The sequence below is a fragment of the Arachis hypogaea genome, chromosome 14, assembly GCF_003086295.3.
Source record: "Arachis hypogaea cultivar Tifrunner chromosome 14, arahy.Tifrunner.gnm2.J5K5, whole genome shotgun sequence".
NCBI classification, from domain to species: domain Eukaryota; kingdom Viridiplantae; phylum Streptophyta; class Magnoliopsida; order Fabales; family Fabaceae; genus Arachis; species Arachis hypogaea.
In genome coordinates this window covers 96,652,416-96,676,073 of record NC_092049.1, presented here as the reverse complement: position 1 = coordinate 96,676,073, position 23,658 = coordinate 96,652,416, and the positions used below count along the sequence as shown (strand labels likewise).

The window sequence follows — 23,658 nt, the reverse complement described above, 5'->3', positions numbered from 1 at the left end:
TTTTTGAATTTTTAATAAAAATAAAGATAGAAAATATATTTTTTTATTCTTGAATTTAATGAAGAGAGAAAAATAAGTAAAAGACACAAGACTTAAAATTTTTATATCTAAAGGGTCAATTTTCGAAAATTTAAAGACAAACACAAAAAAGACACCAAATTTAAAATTTTTAAGATCAAAACAAAAAGAAAAACAAGAACACCTTGAAGATTAAGAAGAACACCAAGAACAAAACTCAAAGAAATTTAAAGAGCACAAGAACATGTATGTAAAGAACACCAAACTTAAAACTTTTGAACATCAAACATAAAATTCTCGAAAATTTTAAAAGGAAAATACAAGAACACACCAAACTTAAAAAATCACACAAGATTTAACCAAAGAAACAAAATTTTTGAAAGAAAAAACAAAGACTCAAAGAAACAAAAATTTATCAAGAACATAAACAAAAAGACTCAAACTAAGAACAAAGATTAAACAAAGAAAATAAAAATAGTTTTGAAAGACTTTTTTATTTTTTTCGAAAAAGTAGAGAAGAAGAAAATAAAAAACTCAACAAGAACACAAACAAAGAGACTCAAACAAAGAGCTAAGGATGCTTGAAAATAAACTTTTTTTAAAAAGGTTTTTGGAAAAAGTTTTAAAATTTTTGGAATTCAAAAATAGGAACAGGTATGACTCAAATCAGGAACAAAGATTAAACACAGAAAAGACAAATATTTCTTGAAAAAGGTTTTAAAATTTTTGAAAAAAATAAGAAGAAAACAAAAATTAAAAGACTCAAATAAAATAAAAATTACCTGATCTAGGGAGCAAGACAATCCTTCAATTTGTCCAAACTCGAACAATCCCCGGCAACGGCGCAAAAAACTTGGTGCACAAATCCCACACCTTCGTACAGCTGTACTAGCAAGTGCATTGGGTCGTCCAAGTAATACCTGAGCGAGTCAGGGTCGATCCCACGAGGATTGTTGGTTTGAAGCAAGCTATGGTTATCTTGCAGGTCTTAGTCAGGTGAAATCAGAAGGTTGTAGGATTACGGAGTTGTATTAGGATTATTGGAATCAGTAATAGGAATATAGTTGAAGATTGTAGTTGCTTTGTCTTTCTGAATTGGCTCTGGTATCACTGTCTTCTCTGCTTGTGAATGATCTCTTCTATGGCAGGCTATATGTGATCAAAGCCATTGCCCGTGGTCATTGATCTCCCCTGCTCCAGATCAAATGCCATTGCCCGTGGTCATCCAATCTGACGGAAGGTGAAGCTCTAGCAGTTCATTCCCCTGGATCAGAGAATGCTGCTTCTTTGAATTCTAGCCTATACCACAAAAACCCTAATCTCTGCGAAAATCGGCTGAAGTGGTGTCTCGAGAAGTCCCCAACGAAGTTGTGGATTAGCCGTCTGAGAGATGTATAAACATAGTTGTTGGTTCGTGCTTTTCGGCCACGTATTCACATGAACCTAAGTAGACGTGGGTGTTTGTCAGGCACGTTCATCTTAGTATGATGAATAAAGCTGATTGTCACTGATCATCCTATTCACCATGTGGAAGAACGAATATACATCTTAGAAATAAATCAAACACGGATGGAAGAAGAAACAGTAATACTTTTATTAATTCATAGGACTCAGCAGGGCTTCTCCCTTCAACCTAGGAGGTTTAGAAATTCATATTGATGAGAAATACAATGGTAAAATATGTATGATTGTAAATGTGATGTAAAAGTGTCCGAATAACATGAATTTAATCCTTTAAATACTAAACTAATGACTAGTAAAGGATAAAACAGTCTTTTTAGTGCTAAAATCCACTTCTGGGGCCCACTTGGTGAGTGTTTGGGCTGAGCTTTAATGAGATCCACATGATATGAGGTTTTTTGGGTGTGAAACACTGGCTAGGGGGTCCTCTCTGGACATTTGGATGCTAGGCTCTGCTCCTTGGGCGCTGAACACCAGGAAGGGGGCAGGAGGCTGGTGTTAGATGCCAGTTTTGGGCCTTCTAATCCGAAGAAAAGTATAGACTATTATACATTGCTGAAAAGCTCTAGAAGTCAGCTTTCCATAGTCGTTGAGAACGCTCTATTTGATCTTTTGTAGCTCCAAAAAATATTTTTATGTGCAAGGAGGTCAGATTTGGACAACATCTACAGTGCTTTCTCTGTCTTTCAATCAGACTTCTGCTCCAGCTCTTTAAATTCAGCCAGAAATTATCTGAAATTGTACAAAAATACACAAACTCAAAGTAGAATCCAAAAATGTGAATTCAAAACTAAAATCTATAAAAACTTAATAAAACTAAACAAAACATACTAAAAACTATATGAAAATGATGCCAAAAAGCGTATAAAATATATGCTCATCAAGCCTGTCATAGAGTAATCGTGTAAATCCTTGAATCTTAGGGCTACTGTGAGTGAAACTGCTCTATTTAGTGAGCTTGCGTTTTGTTGACATCAGCTAAGATTTATTAAGCTCGATGCACTTCATTCCCCCTTCATCAAGCCTAGACTTCAATTTTCTCTTTGGAAGTACACCTTAAAGGAGCACATCCTCTTATCTTCTAGCGAATACTGTTTGAGTAGTTCAATCATTTTTGAGCCTACTATCTTTTAAAAATCAAACCGAGCTTGGTTTAGCACCATGTACACTCCTAAGAATAACCATCAGGATGGCAATTCCTTGAAAGGAAAGAGTAACCTCTGTGCCAAAATTCATGACACCTGAACTTAGTGTAACTATCCGAAAATTCTATGCATACACTATCCAAGGACTTAGGAGACGAATAGCTATGACATCATGACAGTGCGACAATGCCTTAATGGAAGGACTCTGAACAATAGTCAAAGGATTTAATGTACAACAAGAAATAGTAAGGTTACACGGTACGCTAATTACTTTAGTATTGAGATGACCCCAGATGACTAGAGAGCCAAAACAACGAAAAGAATAGATGAATTTGAGTTGAGACTCTAACTACACAGAGCCAACTAAAGAGTTGTACGGATAAGAGAAGACAATACCTAAATCACTCAAGAAGGAGGTTGCCCGTACTCAACAGTTACTTCAATAGATTGGGATTAGTAAGCAATTAAGATTAAGGAATTACACCCGAGGTGTATTGGACAAATTGTAATAATAAGACGGATTATAATAATAGGGATGGAAGAACACACCTGAGAACATGGACCCAACAAGAGGAACGACTACTACACCTATCTCAGATAACTGAACTTGAATTTTGAGGACAAAATTCTTAATTAGGTAGGTAGGATGTAAACCCCATAAAATTAGTAAATAATTAACTAATAAATTAATTTTAATAAAGGAGATTAGAAATGCAAATTTTGTAGTAAAATGAGATAGAGCTAATTAAAACGGAAATTTTGACACCAATTTCAAAGAATTTGGCCCAAGATTGGGCTGAACGTGCCAAACCGGATGAATCGGGCCCAAGGCCCAATCTAATTTCATTTCCACTTCCTTCCTTAGCTTTGTTTCACGCTGGAAACTTAAGGAAGGGGAAGAAACCCCATTAGCAACCCTTGCTCCAATTTCAATTCTCAATAACTTTCAATCCAGAGCTCCGATCGCCACACAGTTTGCAGCCTCGCGTCCAGCGCATCGAGCTCTACAAAGCCCAACAACCAATTTCGGTAAGAAACCCCATTTCTCATCTCAGCCTCTAAATTCCCTTGGTTTTTAAAGTTTTAGGGTTTGGTTGCTTAAAGTTAATGTCTTGATGCTTAGGCTCAAATTAAACTTGATGGATTAGCGGGTTTCGCTTATTTGAGGTACGTATAAGGTAAAGGCTCTCTAAACCTTGTGGGTTTTTGGACTATTGTGTGATGGGTGTTAAAATTTTGTGTGTGTATGTATATATATATGTGTGTGTGTGTGTGTGTGTGTGTGTGTGTGTGTGTGTGTGTGTGTGTGTGTGTGTGTGTGTGTGTGGTAATGTAATTTAGGTTTGTATATTTGAAATTGTAGCTTGAATTGTGGACACTTGAGGCTTGGTGGTGTTTGGGATTTATTGCCTTGGTTATTTTGGACTTTGGGGGCTGTGTTTGGCTTCGGTTAGTTGCCTTGGGAAATACGTGAAAATCAGCCAAGGTATGGTTTAGGTTTCGTGTATTTAATATATAATATTTTGTGAAAACTTAGGCTAGTGACCCTAAGATAGGAACTAAATTGTGATGTTGTGTTGGTTGAGAATGATTACTATGTATGTGATTAGTGCTTGGTGGAGGTTGAGATGGGAGCTTGTATGTGTAATGTGTGTAATTTGATATAAGTATGATGGTTTGATGATGATTGATGTGGTTAATTAAGCTAGAATGCTATATGATGATTGATGATGATTTTGTTGGTTAATGCTGTAAATGGTATGTTGTGGTGCTATTTATATAACTGGAATGTAGGAATTAAGTTTATTTTGATGAAAATAAAGGTTTATAAACTTTTGTGAAAATCTAATTTTTGGTCAAACTTCAGTGAGCCATAACTTGGCTTCCGGACCCCCAAATTGTTTCAAACTTCTTTCACATAAAAATTGGGTCCGTGAAATTTACACCGTTCGAAGAACGGAAGAAAAATCATTTAAAACAAAAAAAGTTATGCGTGTTGGAAGTTCGGAGTGCAAACTGAAGATTCTGCAGCATTTAGTAGTTTTGCTGTTCTGCATAAGCTTGCGTACACGACCATCTACACGCGACGCGACCAACCTTTTTGGCTGGGATATCTCGCGTACGCGAGCAAGGTGCTTGTGTATGCTAGGAAGGAAAAAGTATACCCATGCGTACGTGCGGCCCACGCGTACGTGTGACTTTTCAATAATGCACTCCCACACGTATGCGTCGCCCATGCATACGCGTGGACCCTGTTTCAGCAATTTAAAGTTTTGGATTTTAAAACTAAATTTCGAACTTCTAAACCTCTATTTTAATTCCCTTGGCCCTAGATCTTATTAGTAAGCCTAGTAATAGTAAGAAGTTAGGAAGTGGTGGTAAGTTGGAGATGAAGAAAGATTTTTAAAAGATAATTTATGGTTAGAGAAGATAGTATTCAATTGATAAAGATGATGAAAGTGGTATATGAGGCAATTAAGAGAGTAAAGTAACATTGAGAATGATGTGTGAGACAGTTGATGATATTAAATAATTGAAAATGATGAGATGAGCTATGAATTATTATTGAGAATAAAAAAAATGATATTTATGAGAAATGATTGAATATATTGAGCTTGGGGTGTTGTCTCCCCCATGTCAGCTTAGGGTGTTATCTCCCCATGTCAGCCTGGGATTCGTCCCACAGATAATATTGAGCTTGGGGTGTTGTCTCCCCCATGTCAGCTTGGGATCCTGCCCATGGTTATCATTGAGCTTGGGGTGTGTCTCCCCCATGTCAGCTTGGAATTCTTTCCATGGTTAATTTCTACAGTTGGTTACAGGACATGTCGGGCTGGCTATGTAACCGAGAGTTGATATCAACAGCTATAAGACAGGCATACATCATGTGCATATTATATGATTTGCTTGCTTGTACTATATGGGATTGCCTACATGATTATAATCTGCTATTTGTTATAATTGTTATCTGCATTACGCTTGTTTGTCTGTGCAACTCATAGGAGATGGAGGAACAGAGGAGAGATGGGAAAAGATTAGTCTGTAGGTTATGTTTGGTTAGGTTGAGAACCTTTAGACGACCACCTATTTATCGCTTCTGTTTTTTAGTTCCTTAAACTTTATATCTGAGAATCAGTGTTCTAGGATTGCCTTTGGTATTTCCAAGACCTTATATCTTCTGTGCGTGACACCTTTACCATGTTGAGAACCTTCGATTCTCATCCCATAATATGTTGTTGTTTTCAGATGCAGGTCGAGAGGCACCTCGCTAGGCGTCTGAATTTCTGCGGCAAAGTGAAATATTTTGGAGCCCTACTTTTGATATTTTGATATATATATATATATATATATATATATATATATATATATATATATATATGTATTAGACTCTCTTCATGTGTGTATTACTACTTTGCTATTGTACCTCCTAGAGGTTTTATGGAGAACTAGGGATTTTAAACATGTTCCTTTGGGCTTAAGGTTGTACATTATGTATGTAAATATTCTCCAGCCAGCCTTAGCTTTGCAGGCTGAGTTAGGAGCTTGTTATTATGTACCTTTTGGTTCTCTATTCCTTGTTTCTGTTATATCATGCTTGTAACTTTAGTTTTCTTCTTACGCAAGTAATCTATTTTTCTGAGCATTGCGCTTTCTATTTTGCAATCTTTGTTTACCAGTTTATCAAGGCTCCTAGTATACTATTTTCTTTTCATTATTATCATTATATATATTTTATTTTAGAGTTCGTAATACCACACCACCTCTGTTTTACGGCTTAAGCGTAAAGCTCTGTGTGGTAGGGTGTTACATGACACATCATTATTATTAACTTAGATAATTATCAAACTTTCTTCATGTTCAATTAAAAACCACCAAAGCCAAGAAAGAACCAAGAGAGAGAGAGAGAGAGAGTGAGTGAAACCATGGATTCTTCCATGGAACCGTGACCCTCAACAAAACTTCCGAGTTTGATTCCTTGTGATCCATAGTTCCAATAAAAAATCTAATTTGATAAAAGTATTCGTATCCTCCTCCTTTACACGTTGGCGCCACTTTTTTTTGGTGAAAGTTGAGGGTGACGTAGCTCTCCTTCCCCTTGAAGTTCGGCCCTTTAATGTTCTTGGCAGAGGAATCTATTTCTGACGTTTTCTTCTTCAGCAGCTCCATCAAAAAGCTTCTCTGGAGTTTTCATTATTTTGATTTCGTACGGAGGTAGGGTATGGTAAATTCTAAATGATAAAATCTGTATTGAATAAGTGATTTGGTGCTATGATTGATTATTGATTGAGTTTGATTGAGTTTATATTGAATTTTTGTAAAATATTGATGTATTTGTGAAGTTCATGGCTTGGTTGTGATGAAACCAGTAGGAACCGAACTATTTTGGAGATTTTTAGGCTGAAATATCATTGAGGATCAAGTAAAAATTGGTGAAGATTGATAGCCGAGAAATTAAATTAAAATTTACACAAAATCGGTAACTGAAAAACTCGAAAATGGATTAAAATACAAGCATTATTTTGAAAGAAAAAGGTTAAGGGTTTTGATTTTGGTATAAGAGGAAGATTAGTGATTAATTTTTTTTGAAGGATAACATTGTATTTCTTTATAAAAATCAAGGTAAAATTTGTAATTATATAAATTTTTGAGTATTTTGGGTGATAAATAAAATTCAGGAATAAATAGGTATTTCATATAAGTTCTGAGTTATTTTTATAAATATGAAAATAAGTGAAGGTTCAAATATATTTTTATAAAATATTGAGGTTAAAAATAGAATATTAAAAGGTTCGTGATTCAGAAAGTAATTAATAAAAGTTTAAACTAAGATTTTATAAACTAAGTTTTAAAAGAATATTATAAATATTATTTTAAATTCTTCTTTAAAATTACTCATTTATATTAAAATAAATTATTAATATAATTATTATTTATCAAAGATATTATCTTATAAGAATATCATAATGTGTATTATTAATGATAAAGCAAGTAAGTAGAGTAATCTTAAAAGTTTTAGAGGATACAGACTTAATTAAAGAACTTTATAATTATTTTCTATAAGGTACTTAGTGGAAAAATGAGAGAGTAGTGCAAAGATAATTTATATTGTGGAATGATAAGAAAGAAAAGAAGAAGAAATAAAAGAAAAAGAAAGAAAAATATTAAAGAAATCTCTGCCACAGGAGAGTAGAGAACAAAGATTAAAAGAATCTAACGAATCTCTGCCCCAGGAGAATAGAGCACAGAAAAGAAAAGAAAAGAAAGAACGAAAATAAAATTAAAGGAGATAAGTAGAGATATTGTTTGGCACTAAGAACGAGTTGAGATGATTGTTTACCTGCTGAAAACGAGCAGAGATATGGTGGTGAGTCCACCAAGATTTGCTTTCCAGAGATACATCAGCCAATCTAGGGGATGGTCACACCTGTAGGACAGAGGTTGTTTACAAAGGTTATCAATACATACATTGGCTAGAGAGAGCCTCACCTGTAAGACCGAGGTTGCTTACAGAGGTTATGTTTGCATACATCGGCTCAAGAGAGTCGCACCTGTAAGACAGAGGTTGCTTACAGAGGTTATCACACTAGAAGCCAAACTTAGACAAAGGTTGTTGAGTTAAGTCAGGAGTGGGTCGAAACCGACAGATGAGCTCATTACCTGCACTAGGGATAGACATGCATCATGCTTGTTTGCGCATATCTCTATTCTATGTAACTCTATGATTTTGTGTGTGTACTGCATGACTGATGGACTTCTGTGTTCTTTTATTATTTATGCTTGTATGTGTTCTACTGTTAGTTGCGGTTGGCTGGTGCGTGAAATTGAACTTCACACAACTGAACCGGCAAGTGCACCGGGTCGTCCAAGTAATACCTCAGGTAAGTGAGGGTCAAATCCTATGGAGATTGTTGGATTGAGCCAGCATTGGCTATCTTGTAAATCTTAGTCAGGCGATTAGAAAAGATGGTTGTTTGTTTGAAAGCATAAACGAAATAGTAAAGAACGAAATACCAGATTGATTATGAAAACAGTGATAAGGATTCAATTAAGGCTTCAGAGATGCGTATTCTTTGCGGATTAACTTTTCTTACTGTCTACTTCAATAACGAATGATTCATTCAATGGTAGCCGTAATTGACTAACTCTTGTTGTATCCTCATCAAGTTAGCCTCTTCTAAACCATAGCAGTCCACAATATCTGAACAACTCATGTAACATCCTCATCAAGTTAACTCATGGCTTCCCACTATAGCCGAACTTGAAGACCTAAGCAATCCACTCCCCTTCGCGATCCTACTCAAAACGCCACAGACAAGGTCGGATCTTCTGGATCAGCGAACGTTGCTTCTCAGACTCTAGCCTTGATGCCACAGAGACCTCAGCAACCCACAGTCAACGGGATTTTATGTCACTTATCCAAAGTCACCCAGGCACTCTCTTGGAATCCGCAGTGCATTCTCTAGCTGTGGTTAAATGCTATTCAGGTCAAGACTCATACGGAACCCATGTAGAACAAGGATGATTATCACAGTTCATCCTCAATTCATGAGATGAAGAACGAAAATGCACAAGAGAATGGAATCAAAATGCGTATTGAAATAGAACTAGTAATATTATTAATCCATGAGAATTAGCAGAGCTCCTAACCCTAACTTAGGAGGTTTAGTAGCTTGTAGCTTACAAAAAGTAATGTAAATTCGAAAGTGGTGAAAGAAGATCCTAAACAAGGGTGATCTTCTCCTATATATAATAACTTAATAACTAAGAAGTACAAAAGTATGATAGACTAGACTAGTGGTGCGAAAGTCCACCCTTGGGCCCACTTTGGCTGAGTACTTGGGCTGAGCTTGGCGTCCAACTAAAGAGATGGGCGTTGAACACCCATTAGGGGGTGATTTACACTGCCTTGTGCTTCTTGGTGGTTTTTGAATGCCCCAAAGGGGGTGATTGGGCATTCAACACTGGCTTGGGTTCCCTTGCGGGCGTTGAACGCCAGAAAGGGGGTAGGCCTTGGCGTTCAATGCCCAATATGGGCAGGCTCCTTCTAAGAAAAGTGTAAACCATTATATATTTCTGGAAAGCTCTGAAAGTTATCTTTCTAACGACATTAAGAGCCCGTTATTTGGACCTCTGTAGCTCTAGAAATGCTCGTTTGAGTGCATGGAGGTCAGACTTTAACAGCATCTGCTACGCTTTCCTTGCCTCTGAATCGGACTTTGCCAAAACTCCTCAATTTCAGCTTGAAATTACCTGAAATCATTAGAAAATACAATAACTCAAAGTAGAATCCAAAAATGTGAATTTTTCACAAATACCTATGAAAATATAATGAAACTTAAACAAAACATAACTAAAACAATATGAAAATGATGCCAAAAAGCGTATAAAATATTAAAATCATCCCTCAACGTTACAAAACATTATAAAATCATCCTTTTCTACTTCAATTTTATTTTTTACCAAATTATCCTTATTAAATAATAAAAATAATTAAAAAATTAAAACAAAATGTAACCCCCACCCCCTCACGCCACTCCCTCACCCCCTCACCCCCTCACCGTAACCCCCACCCCTCACCCCACTCCCTCACCCCCTCACCCCCTTAGCATAATCCCCCACCCCCTCACCCCCTCACCCCACTCCCTCACCCCCTCACCGTAACCCCCCACCCCTCGCCACACTCCCGTAACCCCCATCCCCTTCCTCATGCCCCTCTCTTCAAAACCCCAACCCCAATTCCAACCTCAATTTTTCTTCTCTCCGTTTCTGCCGCCCTACTTATTTGTTTCTAGGGTTCGCCGCCGCCATTGCTTCGTCATCAGAGACCACGCCGTCGCATCATCATCGGGATGGGGACCTGCCGGCACTGCTTCTTCTTCTGTGACTGCCTCTGCTTCTTCTTCTGCCTCTTCTTCTTTTGCTTCTGCTTGAGTTTATGCTTCTGCTTGTGATTTTTTAATTTTTTTAATTTCTGTTATTTTGCTATTTTTGGATCTGAAAACTGAAATTGTAGTTTGTGATTATTGAATTATTGTTTAATCTGAATTTTTTGTTGATTTATTGTGAATGTTGCTGTTAATTTATTTGGGACTATTGTTGTTGGTGAAAAAAAGTGTTGTGAGTAATGAATGGCTATGGTGGCAGCGGTGAAGGTGGTGAGGAAAGGGAGAGTGAGGAGGTGCGAAGGGGAAGAGGTGATGGCTATGTTGCCGTTAATTTAATTTCTTGCTGTTAATTTAAAATGAAGAAGAGTGAGAAGTTGGAAGGGGATTGGGGAAGAGTGAGAAGAGGAAGGGGAGGAGGGGTGGGTGTCCTTCGGTAGTGGTAATTGCCGCGGAAAAAGTGAGAAGAAGAGGGTGATGGTGAAGAGTAGAAGGAAGGGGATTAGGGGAGGGGTGGGGGGAGAGACCGAAGAGATGCTGGGGAGTGGGTGGGGTGGAGTTTTGCTATTTTTTTTAAATATTATTTTTATTAATAATGAAGGGTAATTTGGTCAAAAATATAATTGAAGTAGAAAAGGATGATTTTATAACATTTTGTAATGTTGGGGATGATTTTAATAAGAAAAAAAGGTCGGGGACGATTTTGATTTTGACCTTAAACCTTAGGGACGAAAAAAGTACTTATCCCTTGTTTTTATTATGTTTTGTTTAAGTTTTATTATATTTTCATAGGTTTTCGTGCAAAATTCACATTTTTGGATTCTATTTTGAGTTGTTGTATTTTATGATGATTTCAGGTAATTTCTGGCTGAAATTGAGGAGCTTTGGAAAAGTCTGAGTCAGAGACAGAGAAAAGACTGCAGATGCTGTCGGATTCTGACCTTCATGAACTTGAAGGAGCATTTTTGGAGCTACAGAAGTCCAAATGGCATGCTCTCAATGGAATTTGAAAGCTAACATCTAGGGCTTTCCAGAAATATATAATAGTTCATGCTTTTCTCTCGAAATGAAGGTCCAAAACTGGCGTTCAACACTAGCACTTCACCCTTTTCCTGGCGTTGGACGCCCAAAAGGGAGCAGTTGGCATCCAACGCCCAAAAAAGAGTCCAAAGCTGGCGTTCGATGCCCCAGAGGGAGTACCAACTCGTGGCTTCACTTAAGCTCAGCCCAAACACTCACCAAGTGGGCCCAGAAAGTGGATTTTTGCACTACAAGACTAGTTTATCTTATTTCTGTAATTCTTAGTTATCAGATCAGTATATATAGAACAAGGATCACCCTTGTTTAGGAACTTTGACCTTATGCTATATTTTTGAATATTATTGTACAATATGAGTCACTAACCTCCTAGGTTAAGGTTAGGAGCTCTGCTGATTCTTATGGATTAATAGTATCACTATTCTATTTCAATGTATGCTTCATTCCATTCTAAGATGTATCTTCGTTCTTCATCTTAATGAATTGGGAGTGTAATTTGACTGTCATCCCTATTCTACATGAGTTCTTGCAAGTCCTTGATGGGATAGCATTTAACCACAAGCTTGATTATACATCTCTTAGACGGCTAATCCACGACTTCGTTGGGGACTTGGAGACATCAGTTCAGCCGAGGTGCAGGGTGATTAGGGCCTTTGTGGTATAGGCTAGAATCAATAGAGCAGCATTCTCTGATCTGGAAGATCCGACCTTGTCTATGCGCTTTGAGTAGGATCACCAAGGGAATGGACTACTAGAGCTTTACCCCTGTTCAGATTGGATGACAACTGACCTGCCGTTTGATCTGAAGCAGAGAAGATTAATAACCACTGACCTGGCGTTAGTCACTTACATCCTGCCATGGAATGAATCATCAGAAGTTGGAGTAGACAGTGAAGAAAAGTTGATCCAGAAGGAGAAAGCATCTCCGAAGCCTCAACTATTCTCTCATCACTGATTTCACACCCATCTAGTAACACTTTAATTATTCTATTTTTATGTGTTTTTCACCACAACTATATTTTCTATCCGCTTGAACAAGATCTACAAGATAGCCATTGCTTGTTCAAACTAACAATCTTTGTGGGATCGACCCTCACTCACCTGAGGTATTTCTTGGACGACCCGGTGCACTTGCTGGTCTATCTGTTCGAATATTGCGGAGTCAATTTTGTGCACCAAGTTTTTGGTGCCGTTGCCGGGGATTGTTCGAGTTTGACAAACTACCGGACTATCTTGTTGCTTAGATTAGGTACCTTTTTTACTATTTTGTTTCGTGTCTTTTGTTTTTCTTTTGCAAAAATTTTTTCAAAATCCATCTTTTCTTTGTCTTGTGTTTAAGTTTTTTGTTAAAAGTTTTGAACTTTCTTGGTTTCTTTTGCCAAAAAATTTTCAAAAATTGTGTCTTTTATTTGAGTCTGGTGTCAATTTTTAAGTTTGATGTCCCTTGTGTGTTTATCTTTTTCTTTAAAATTTTTAAAAACTGTTCTTGAGTGTTCTTCTTGGTATTCAAGTTGTTCTTGTTTCTTTCCTTTGTTTGATCTTAAAATTTTTAAATTTGGGGTCTTTCGGGGTTTTTCTTTAAATTTTTCAAAAAACTAGTGTCTTTGATCTAAAAATTTTAAGTTTGGTGTCTTTTAGTTGTTTTTAAAAATATCTTATCTTTCTTTAATTTTTTGAAAATTTTGCTATCTTTTCTTATCTTGGTTGAAAAACTTTTAAAATTTAAACTTTACTAACAAAAAAACTTCAAAAAGGGTTTAAATTTTAAATTTTTAATCCTATCTTTTCAAATCTTTTTCAAATCTTCACCATATCTTATCTTTTCAACTTATTTTCAAATCTTTATCTTATCTTGTTTCAATTTCAAAATTCAAAATTAAATCTTTTTCAAATCTTTTCAATTCTTATCTTATGTTGTTGGGTTTTCCTTTCCAATTTTAAATTTAAAAATTTTAAAATCAAATATTTTTCAAATCTCTTATCTTATATTATTTTCAAATCTTTCTTAATTAGTTACTTGTTTTATAATATTTTAATTTTAAAAGTTTGGTATCTCTTTAATACTCTCCTTTCTCTTTCCTCTTTTTCAAAATTTCCTAACAAATTCCTCTCTCTTCTATTTTCGAAAACTTCTTACCTCTTTCTCTTTCTTCTTTTTCGAAAATCACACTCAATTTTCAAATCTTTTTAATTCAATTAATAAATAAAATAAAAAATATTTTAATTCTAATTTCCTTTTTTACTTCTTAATATTCGAATTCTCCTACTTTTCTTCACCATGAACCCAAATGGGAATGAACACTTCAGAAGAACTCTGGGGTCTTATACGGCCCCCACTCTTGACTTCTATGGGAGAAGTATTAGCATACCCCCATTAAAGAAAGTAATTTTGAGCTAAACCCTCATCTCATTACTCTGGTGTAGCAAAACTGCCAGTACTCTGGACTTCCACAAGAAGAGCCTACTGAGTTCCTGGCAAATTTCTTACAAATTGCTGACACAGTACACAATGAGGGAGTGGATCAGGATGTCTACAGACTACTACTCTTTCCCTTTGCTGTAAGAAACCAAGTAAAGAGGTGGTTAGATAACCAACCTAAAGCCAGCTTGAAAACATGGACGCAGCTAGTAGACAAGTTCCTGAATCAATACTTTTCCCCAAGGAGGTTAACCCAGTTAAGGCTGGACATCCAAGGTTTCAAACAAGAGAATAATGAATCTCTTCATGATGCCTGGGGGAGGTATAGAAGAATGATACGGAAATGCCCTACTGAAATATTTTTAGAATGGGTGCAATTAGACATCTTTTATTATGGCCTTACAGGCATGGCTAGGATGTCTCTAGACCATTCTGCTGGTGGTTCTATACATATAAGGAAAACAATTGAAGAGGCTCACGAACTTATTGAGACAATTGCCACAAACCAGCATCTGTACTTAGTTGATGAGACTTCCATAAAAGGAGAGGTTAAAGCAGTATCTACTAAACCTAACTGATGAGCAGATAATTTATACACTTTCTGGCATTGTTTTTAGGTAGTTTTTAGCATATTTTAGTTACTTTTTATTATATTTTTATTAGTTTTTGCACAAAAATCACATTTTTGGATTTTACTATGAGTTTGTGTGTTTTTCTGTAATTTTAGGTATTTTCTGGCTGAAATTGAGGGACCTAAGCAAAAGTCTGATTCAGAGGCTGAGAAAGGACTGTAGATGTTGTTGGATTCTGACCCTTCTGCACTCAAAGTGTATTTTCTGGAGCTACGGAAGCCCTATTGGTGTGATCTCAATTGAGTTGGAAAGTAGATATCTTGGGCTTTCCAGCAATATATAATAGTCCATACTTTGCCCGAGATTTGATGGCCCAAAATGGCGTTCAACGCCAGCCAGAGACCCTTTTCTGGTGTAAAACGCCGGAACTGGCACCAGAACTGCAGTTAAACGCCCAAACTAGCATCCAAGCTGGCGTTTAACTCTAGAAAAGGCCTATTCACGTGTAAAGCTCAATGCTCAGCCCAAGCACACACCAAGTGGGCCCCGAAAGTGGATTTCTGCACTCTGTGCACTTAGTTACTCAATTTCTGTAATCCTTAGTAACTAGTTTAGTATAAACACTAGTCTTTCCTATTGTATTGGTATCTTTAGACTTTTAGGCATATGCCATTTTTCACATTGGGAGGCTGGCCATTCGGCCATGCCTAGACCTTTTTCTCTTATGTATTTTCCAACGGTGGAGTTTCTACACCTCATAGATTAAGGTGCGGAGCTCTGCTGTTCTTCATGAATTAATGCAAGTACTATTGTTTCTCTTTCAATTCACGCTTACTTCTTCTCCAAGATATACTCTCGTACTTAATTTAATTAAGTCAGAATGAAGGGGTGACCCGTGACAATCACCCACTATCTTCGTTACTCGCTTAGCCAAGATCCGCGTGCCTGACAACCATAAGCGGTCTACATGATGTTCAACGTAGTCGTTGGACAACAGCCGGAGTATAATCTCTTGGGTCTCTGATCCACAGATTTGACTTGCCTCTCCTGACAACAGAGCATTCGAATCCGTGAAATTAGAACCTTCGTGGTAGAGGCTAGAACCAATTGGCAGCATTCCTGAGATCCGAAAAGTCTAAACCTTGTCTATGGTATTCCAAGTAGGATCTGGGACGGGATGAATGTGACGAGCTTCAAACTCACAAATTTTGGGCGCAGTGACAGTATGCAAAAGGATAGAGAGATCCTATTCCGACACAAGTGAGAACCGACAGATGATTAGCCGTGCGGCAGCTGTGCCTGGTATTTTTCATCCGAGACAAGAGATCCGACAGTTGATTAGCCATACAGAAACCGTGCTTGGACTATTTTCACTGAGAGGATGGATGGTAGTGATGGTATTTTTATGGAAAAACGAACTTCCAAAATATCCAAAACTCACCGGCAAGTGTACTGGGTCGTATCAAGTAGTAAAACTCACTTAGAGTGAGGTCGATCCCACAGGATTGATGGATCAAGCAACTTTAGTGGGTGATTAGTTTAGTCAAGCTAACATTGAGTGAATTGTGTGAAATGTAGCTAATAGAAAGTAAATTGCAAGTAATTTAAAAGATGCAGAAAGTAAAATTGGACAGAAACTTATAGAGCAAGAAATGTAAATAGCAAGAATCTTAAATGACAAGAAATATAAATTGCATAAAATGTAAAGGGGATTGGGTGCAGGGAATTTAAATGAAAGCAGTAAATCAATAACTTAGAGCAATTGCAGAAAATGTAAAGTTGCAAGAAATGTAAATCAAGCTCAAAGCAAGCATCAAATGTAAAATGCAGAGGAACAAGAAGATTTAAATTGCATGAAAGTAAATTGAAAGTAATGAGAATAGAAGCAATGGAAACCAAAGATCAAAAAAACAAACTCAATGTAAATTGAATTTTAACTGGAAGCAAAAGGAAATTGTAGCAAATTTCAAACAGAAAAGTAAAATTACTTGAAGAAGTAAAACAGAAAGACTGATGCTTAATTTGCAGTAATTAAAAGGATGTTGAAAATCTCAGGAATGGAAGAGACTAGATAACAAGTCTAGATCTCAAATCCTTCCTTGATCCAACAAGAACAATTGCAAAAGAAGTAAAGAAAAGTAAATTGCAGAAGAGAATAGAAGAGGACGTAGGAAACAGAAACGGAAATTGAATTATGCAAGAAAATAAACAAGAGATCCCAAGGTGAGATTTGAAATAGAATTTCTTCAATTCTCCACCTAAGATCCAAGACAAGAATGAAAACTAAGAGAGAGCTCTCTAATGGAGCTCACCCCCTTACATTCTCTGATGGAACTCCCCTAATGAGATGGAATTGATGCCTTTATATAGGCTTTACAAAGTGAAAATGAAAATGAAATTGAAATTCTAAACAAATTACAATTAAAATAAATTCCTAAGCTAACTAATCCTTGTGCCATTGAGTGATGATGTGGGCTTTGCTTGCTTTGGATTTGAGGAGAAATGGGTTTGGTTGGCCTTGATTCAATTTGGAGAGAAATTGAATTTAAATGGAATTTTGGTTGAATTTTGGCCTATGTGAAAATTGCTCCCAGGAGGATGCTCAGCTCACAAAGTGAGCTGAGATTTGAGACTTAGTGTGGGGAGGCCTTGCGTAGCGTGCTGTTGCTTGGGGGAGGCATCAGGGGAAAGCTCAGCTCACAAAGTGAGCTGAGCATTAGTGCCTTGGTGCCAAATTTGTTGCGTGCCTTGTGTTGCTGGACCGTGCCAAATTTGTTGCGCACTCCACTCCCCCTGGCCGTGTCAAGATGCGCTAGTGTGATGCCCATGGGTAGCGCTCAACTCTCCAAGTGAGCTGAGCATTGGTACTTCCAAGGGAAGGTCCCAAGTTCAAACCTTGGTGGAGGCATTCTTGTGAGCCTTTTCCTTGCATTTTCTTGAGTGAGAGCCCGATAAAGCTCAGCTCACAAAGTGAACTGAGCGCTCCTTGCTTGCTTTCCTTGTTTTCCTTGTGTTTCCCCCTTCGAACCTTGGTGGAAGCATTGGCTGATTTTTTTGCTTATTTTTGCCCCTTAAAGATGCCTCTTACTCGTGCCTCAATTTCATGCCAAATATGGATTGCCATACATCGTTGGAAAGCTCTAAATGTCAGCTTTCCAACGCAACTGGAAGCACATCAATGAGACATCTGTAGCTCAAGTTATAGCCCTTTGAAGGAGGCATGGTCTTGCTGTGAGCGCCCAGATTTTAACTTAGCCAAAATTTTGCTTTCCAAGCTCATTTTGCACTTTTGTAGCGCTCTGCTCACCTTGTGAGCTGAGCTTTGTGCTGATTGCCTATTTTCCTTTTATTTGGTCATGGGCCACGCTTTTAAAAGCATGGCCTAAGGCTCCAAAGTGTGCTCCAACTTCAAAGTGTTCCCCAAAGCTCTTTTTTCTCCTTTTTAGCTTATTTTGTGCTTCTTTGCTTCTTTTTATTCTTATTTCCTACATGATTTATAAAATTAAAAGATCAAAGAAATATACCAATTAAGTACAAAAGCATTCAATATTTAAGCACAAATCATTAATTTCTTGTATGAAAAAGCATAGAAAAACATGACATGGTGACATGTCATCACAACACCAAACTTAAACCTTGCTTGTCCCCAAGCAAGAAAAGAATCACGCATTTAAAGATTGACAATCCAAGGTAAGAAGAGTAGCAACTCAATTTTCATGGTAAGCTAGTTTTCTAAGCATGCTACAATCACAAAAGAGATGTAAATGATTGATGTTTCTATCTAGCTCAATTTATGAAATCTTTCTCTTATATTTCTTCCTTGAAACAAGCTTTTGATTTTTCTTATTAGCTTCTCCTTTTGGGTGCTTTGCCCCATGAGTTAATAACAAAGCTATGACTTCTAAATGCTTTGTTTTCAAGTATTACCACTTGATACATAAGCACCACAAGCATTTGATTAGAGGACTTCATTAAGCACATTTTTCTTTTCTTCCCTTAACTCTCTAATCATTGATGCTCAGAACCTTGAGCTTTGAGGGAGTGCTTTTGCACTTGAGCCTAGCCTTGACTTCTAAGTGTTTTGTTTTCAAGCATTTGGCTTGATACATAAACACCACAAGTACTTAACAAATAAATTGCCATTGGTACTCAGAGCCTTCAGCTTTCTCATTCTTTCCCTTTTTCTTTTTTTGCTTTAATTGTATTTGCTTCTTCAAGGTTTTCATGATTTTCAAAATATTTCACAAAATGTCCTAGATGAAAACTTCAATTAAATAAAATCCAATGCAATTGAGCAACAATTAATCATACTAGCTTTCCAATACTTGTATGCACATGCTAAAATCTTCTTTAAGGCCTTGTTTGTTTATGATCATGATACTTTACTGCTTTAAGCTTTGCAAAACTCAAGTTGGTAGTCATAATGGCCTGGCAACATGTTACAAATCAACATTCAAGCTATGCTTGTTGATGCTAGGGCATTTTGGCCAGTTTCACTGACCTTTTCTTTACTGATTTTAGGATAGTTTCATGCATTTTCTTAGGAAATAAGCTAGTTTTGGGTAGATATTCACTTACATCTTGATTTAAGCATACATTGTGCATTTTACATGATTTCATGAGGATTTTGCATGAGTTTAGTGACAAATTGTATTATGCATTACCCATGACTTGGACTAGAACTTTGATGCACTCTATTGCCTGATTTCAGGACCAAAGGAAGCAAGGAATGAGAGGTAACTTGCAAAGTTAATGAGAAAGTGACTGCCAATGACGCTCTCGAAGCCATCATTACCCACGTTAAGAGTCACGTTAACTAAGTTAACGTGAACTCTAATGTGAAGAAGGGAATTTGAGCCAACGTTAGTGACACTTAACATTATCACTAACGTTGGCCAATGCTCACAAGTGGCCACGTTAGAGTCCACGTTAACTTAGTTAACGTGGCCTCTAACGTTAAAAGGGGGAAAGGAAGCAAACGTTAGTGACATTCAACATTGTCACTAACGTTGGCCTAAGTGCACAATGCCACGTTAACTCCCACGTTAACTTGGTTAACGTGGAAGCTAACGTGAAGAGGCAAACGTGGACTCTAACGTTAAAAGGGGGAAAGGAAGCAAACGTTAGTGACATTCAACATTGTCACTAACGTTGGCCTAAGTGCACAATGCCACGTTAACTCCCACGTTAACTTGGTTAACGTGGAAGCTAACGTGAAGAGGCAAGAGTGGTCGACAACGTTAGTGACACCCAACATTGTCACTAACGTTGGAAGCAACCACACAACCCCAAGGAGCCACGTTAACTTCCACGTTAACTTAGTTAACGTGGAGGCTAACGTGAGAGAAGAAGGTGATGGCCAACGTTAGTGACACTCAACATTGTCACTAACGTTGGAAGGAGCCACACAAGCCACTATGAGCCACGTTAACTCCCACGTTAACTTAGTTAACGTGGAAGCTAACGTGGATGAGTGAATGATGAGCCAACGTTAGTGACACTCAACATTGTCACTAACATTGGGGATGGCTAAGCATGGCCACGTTATAAGTCACGTTAACCTAGTTAACGTGGATTCTAACGTGAGACATGGGGGCACATTGGAACGTTAGTGACAATGTTGAATGTCACTAACGTTCTCGAAGGATGGCAAGTCCACGTTAAAGAGCCACGTTAACTAAGTTAACGTGGGCTCTAACGTAGGAGCAATGGGGGCTTTTCAACGTTATTGGGAAAGTTAAGTCCCAATAACGTGTGCGAAGGACCTAGAGGCAACGTTGGTGGCAACGTGTGTGCCACTAACGTTGAGGTTAACGTGGCTTTTACTTAGGAACGTTAGTGAGAAAGTTGATTGTCACTAACGTTCTCGAACTCATATTTTCACTAAACGTTAACAACCCTAACGTCCTGAGCTAAAATCTCTGTCCACTTCACACTTTCTCTCTGCAAGTAAAGCCAAGCCCAAATGAAGAAGAGAACTGCTTCAAACTCAAGATCCAAAGGCCCAAGACTTGAAGAGCCAACTAGAAGATGAGAAGAGTAGTATATATAGGAGTAGCTTTGAATTATTTAAGGGAGTTGCTGGGAGTTGGAAAATAGCATAGAACTACTTCTTGTATTTTACTTTCTCTGCTCTTCTAGTTTTCATCATGTATTCTCCATCTTTGTTTTCATTTTCCAGAGCTATGAACAACTAAACCCCTTTCATTGGGTTAGGGAGCTCTGTTGTAATTTGATGGATCAATACTAGTTTTCATTATTCTTCTTCTATCTTTTCTCTTGATTTTACTTGAAAGCTTTTGATCTTCATCCAATTGGGTAGTTATCTTGGAAAAGAAACTATTCATACTTGGATCTCTTCTGAACCTTGGAAGAGGAATGAAGAGTTCAAGCTAGAAATGCTTTCTCATGCTGGACCAAATTGGGTTTGGATGGATATGTGACTATAATCCTCTCAATGCTTGATTTGGGAAATGCATGTGGTATAATCAGTGACCATACTTCATCTCTTCTCATGAGCAATTGACCAAGGAATTGGCTATTGATCAAGATTTGAGAGATTGAATTACAAGAAATTGTAATTCAATCACTTAAGATTGCCAAGGAGATCAATGAGTGCATTGATTGAGGAAGAGATGTAAATGAGATTGATCCGGAGAATGCAACATCTCCTAAGCCCAATGAACTCCCCATTTCTGATCTTACCCATTCTCTTTAATTTCTGTCATTTACATTTATGAGCAATTCTCCCATTCCCATTTAAGATTCTGCAATTTACTTTCTGCCATTTACTTTCCCGCATTTAACTTTCTGCAATTCTCAACTCAATTTCTAATTCGCTCAACTAGAACATTCCTCTAATTAAAGTTGCTTGATCAATCAATCCTTATGGGATTTGACCTCACTCTATTGTGAGTTTTTACTTGACGACAAATTCGGTACACTTACTGAAGGAAATTTGTTATGAGACAAGTTTTTCGTGCTTCAAGTTTATGGCGCCGTTGCCGGGGAATGATTGTGCATCAACAATGATTAAATTGGAGGATAACTAGATTGAGCATTTTATTTTTGTTTGATTTAAATTTCTGTTGAGTTATTTACTTCCTGTTTTAGTTAATTTCTTCCATTCCCCTTATTTTTTTTGTTATTTACATTTCATCTCACTAACCCACTAACTGTTTGATATATTGCATCACTCACACTAACAGTAATTCTGACAGATATACTTTCTGCACCTATTCTCTTTGCTTGTACTTGTTGGTTGTATGACAGGGAGAAGAAGCGGGGCTTCAACTTCCTTTGATTCTGAACCTGAGGGAACTTTCCTTAGACTAAGGAGGGAGGCAAGAGACAAACGTGCAGTTGGTGCTGAAGAAGAGGAGGAACACTTTGAGGAATACTTTGAACTAAACATGGAAGAAAACATGGAAAACCATCATGAAGAAGAGGCTCACAACCATGGCGGAAGAGGTCGAGCAAATCATACTGGGGAGGATAGAATAGTTTTAGGCTCTTATATCAATCTAAACCCAAGAAACTGTGGAAGTAGCATTCAAAAGCCAACTATCCATGCCAACAATTTTGAACTGAAGCCACAGCTCATCACCCTTGTGCAGAACAACTGTTCGTTCGGAGGAAGTGTCCAAGAGGACCCAAATCAACATTTAACCACCTTCCTGAGAATATGTGACACAGTGAAGTTTAATGGTGTTCATCCTGACGCCTATAGACTGCTTTTATTTCCATTCTCACTCAGGGATAAGGCAGCCAAGTGGCTGGAATCTTTCCCAAGGGAAAGCTTGACAACTTGGGAAGACGTGGTGAACAAATTCTTAGCAAGATTTTACCCTCCTCAAAGAATCAATAGGCTGAGAGCTGAGGTCCAAACCTTCAGGCAACAAGATGGTGAGACTCTATATGAAGCATGGGAGAGGTTTAAAGACCTGACAAGGAGGTGTCCACCTGACATGTTCAACGAATGGGTGCAGCTGCACATTTTCTATGAAGGGCTCTCTTATGAGTCAAAGAAGGCCGTAGACCATTCATCCGGAGGATCTTTGAACAAGAAGAAAACCATTGAGGAGGCTATAGATGTCATTGAAACAGTAGCAGAGAATGACTACTTCTATGCTTCCGAAAGAGGGAACACAAGAGGAGTAATGGAGCTAAACAATGTAGATGCTCTATTGGCCTAAAACAAGCTCATTACCCAGCAGCTGGCTGACCTCACCAAGAAGATGGAGAGGAACCAAGTAGCAGCAATCTCTACTTTATCAACAACCCAAGAAGGAGTGAATGAAGAAGTAGAGGGTAGTCAGGAGCAAGCCAACTACATTGGGAATTCACCTAGGCAGAACCATGATCCATACTCCAAGAATTACAACCCTGGATGGAGGAATCACCCAAACTTTGGGTGGAAAAATCAACAAGACCAAAGCCTTGATCAAAGACGCCAAAATCCAAACAATTTCACATCTAGACTATATCAACATCCCAATAACAACACCTCTCCACATTCATATCAAGGCCAGAATAACCCTCCTCAACCTGACCTATCATCATTTGATGAAAGAATCTCAAGGATTGAAAATCTACTTGAAGGCATATGCAAGGATATCCAAGACAACAAGGTGTTCAAGGAGGAAGTGCGAGCCAGTTTCAAGAACCAGGGAGACACAATCAAGAGGTTGGAATCTCAGGTAGGATATCTCTCTGAGCGAATTCCCAAACCCATAGATGGATTCCTAAGTGACACAGAGAAGAATCCGAGAGGTAAAACAAAGAAAGTAAGATAGGAAGATTGCAACATGGTCACTATAAGTGATCAGGAGACTGAGGACAAGCCAAGCAAGCTGTCAGAACAACCTGAAGATACCTCAACAGAGAAGGAGGAAAAAGAATACCAAGAACCAGAAATATCAAAACAGGAGCTGCTGAGACTCTATGCACCTTTTTCCCAACTGCTCAATGGTGCTGTGGGGAAGAGAATATACTCAAGATTTCTTGACTTGTTTGCATCTTTTCATGTGAACATACCGTTCATCAAGACTATCCAACAAATGCCTGCATATATCAAGTATATGAAGGAGCTGCTTCCTAGGAAAAGCTCACTCAAGGGAGGC

The 23,658-nt window shown here is 37.7% G+C and overlaps 1 non-coding gene across 1 annotated transcript; it reads right to left on the bottom strand.

Annotated features, from left to right (window-relative positions):
• Positions 1 to 22,401: 22,401 nt before the first annotated feature.
• Positions 22,402 to 22,505, bottom strand: LOC112746098 (small nucleolar RNA R71). Its single transcript, XR_003173997.1, has one exon. It is a non-coding gene; the product is annotated as a small nucleolar RNA R71 (small nucleolar RNA).
• Between the last annotated feature and the right edge of the window lie 1,153 nt (positions 22,506 to 23,658).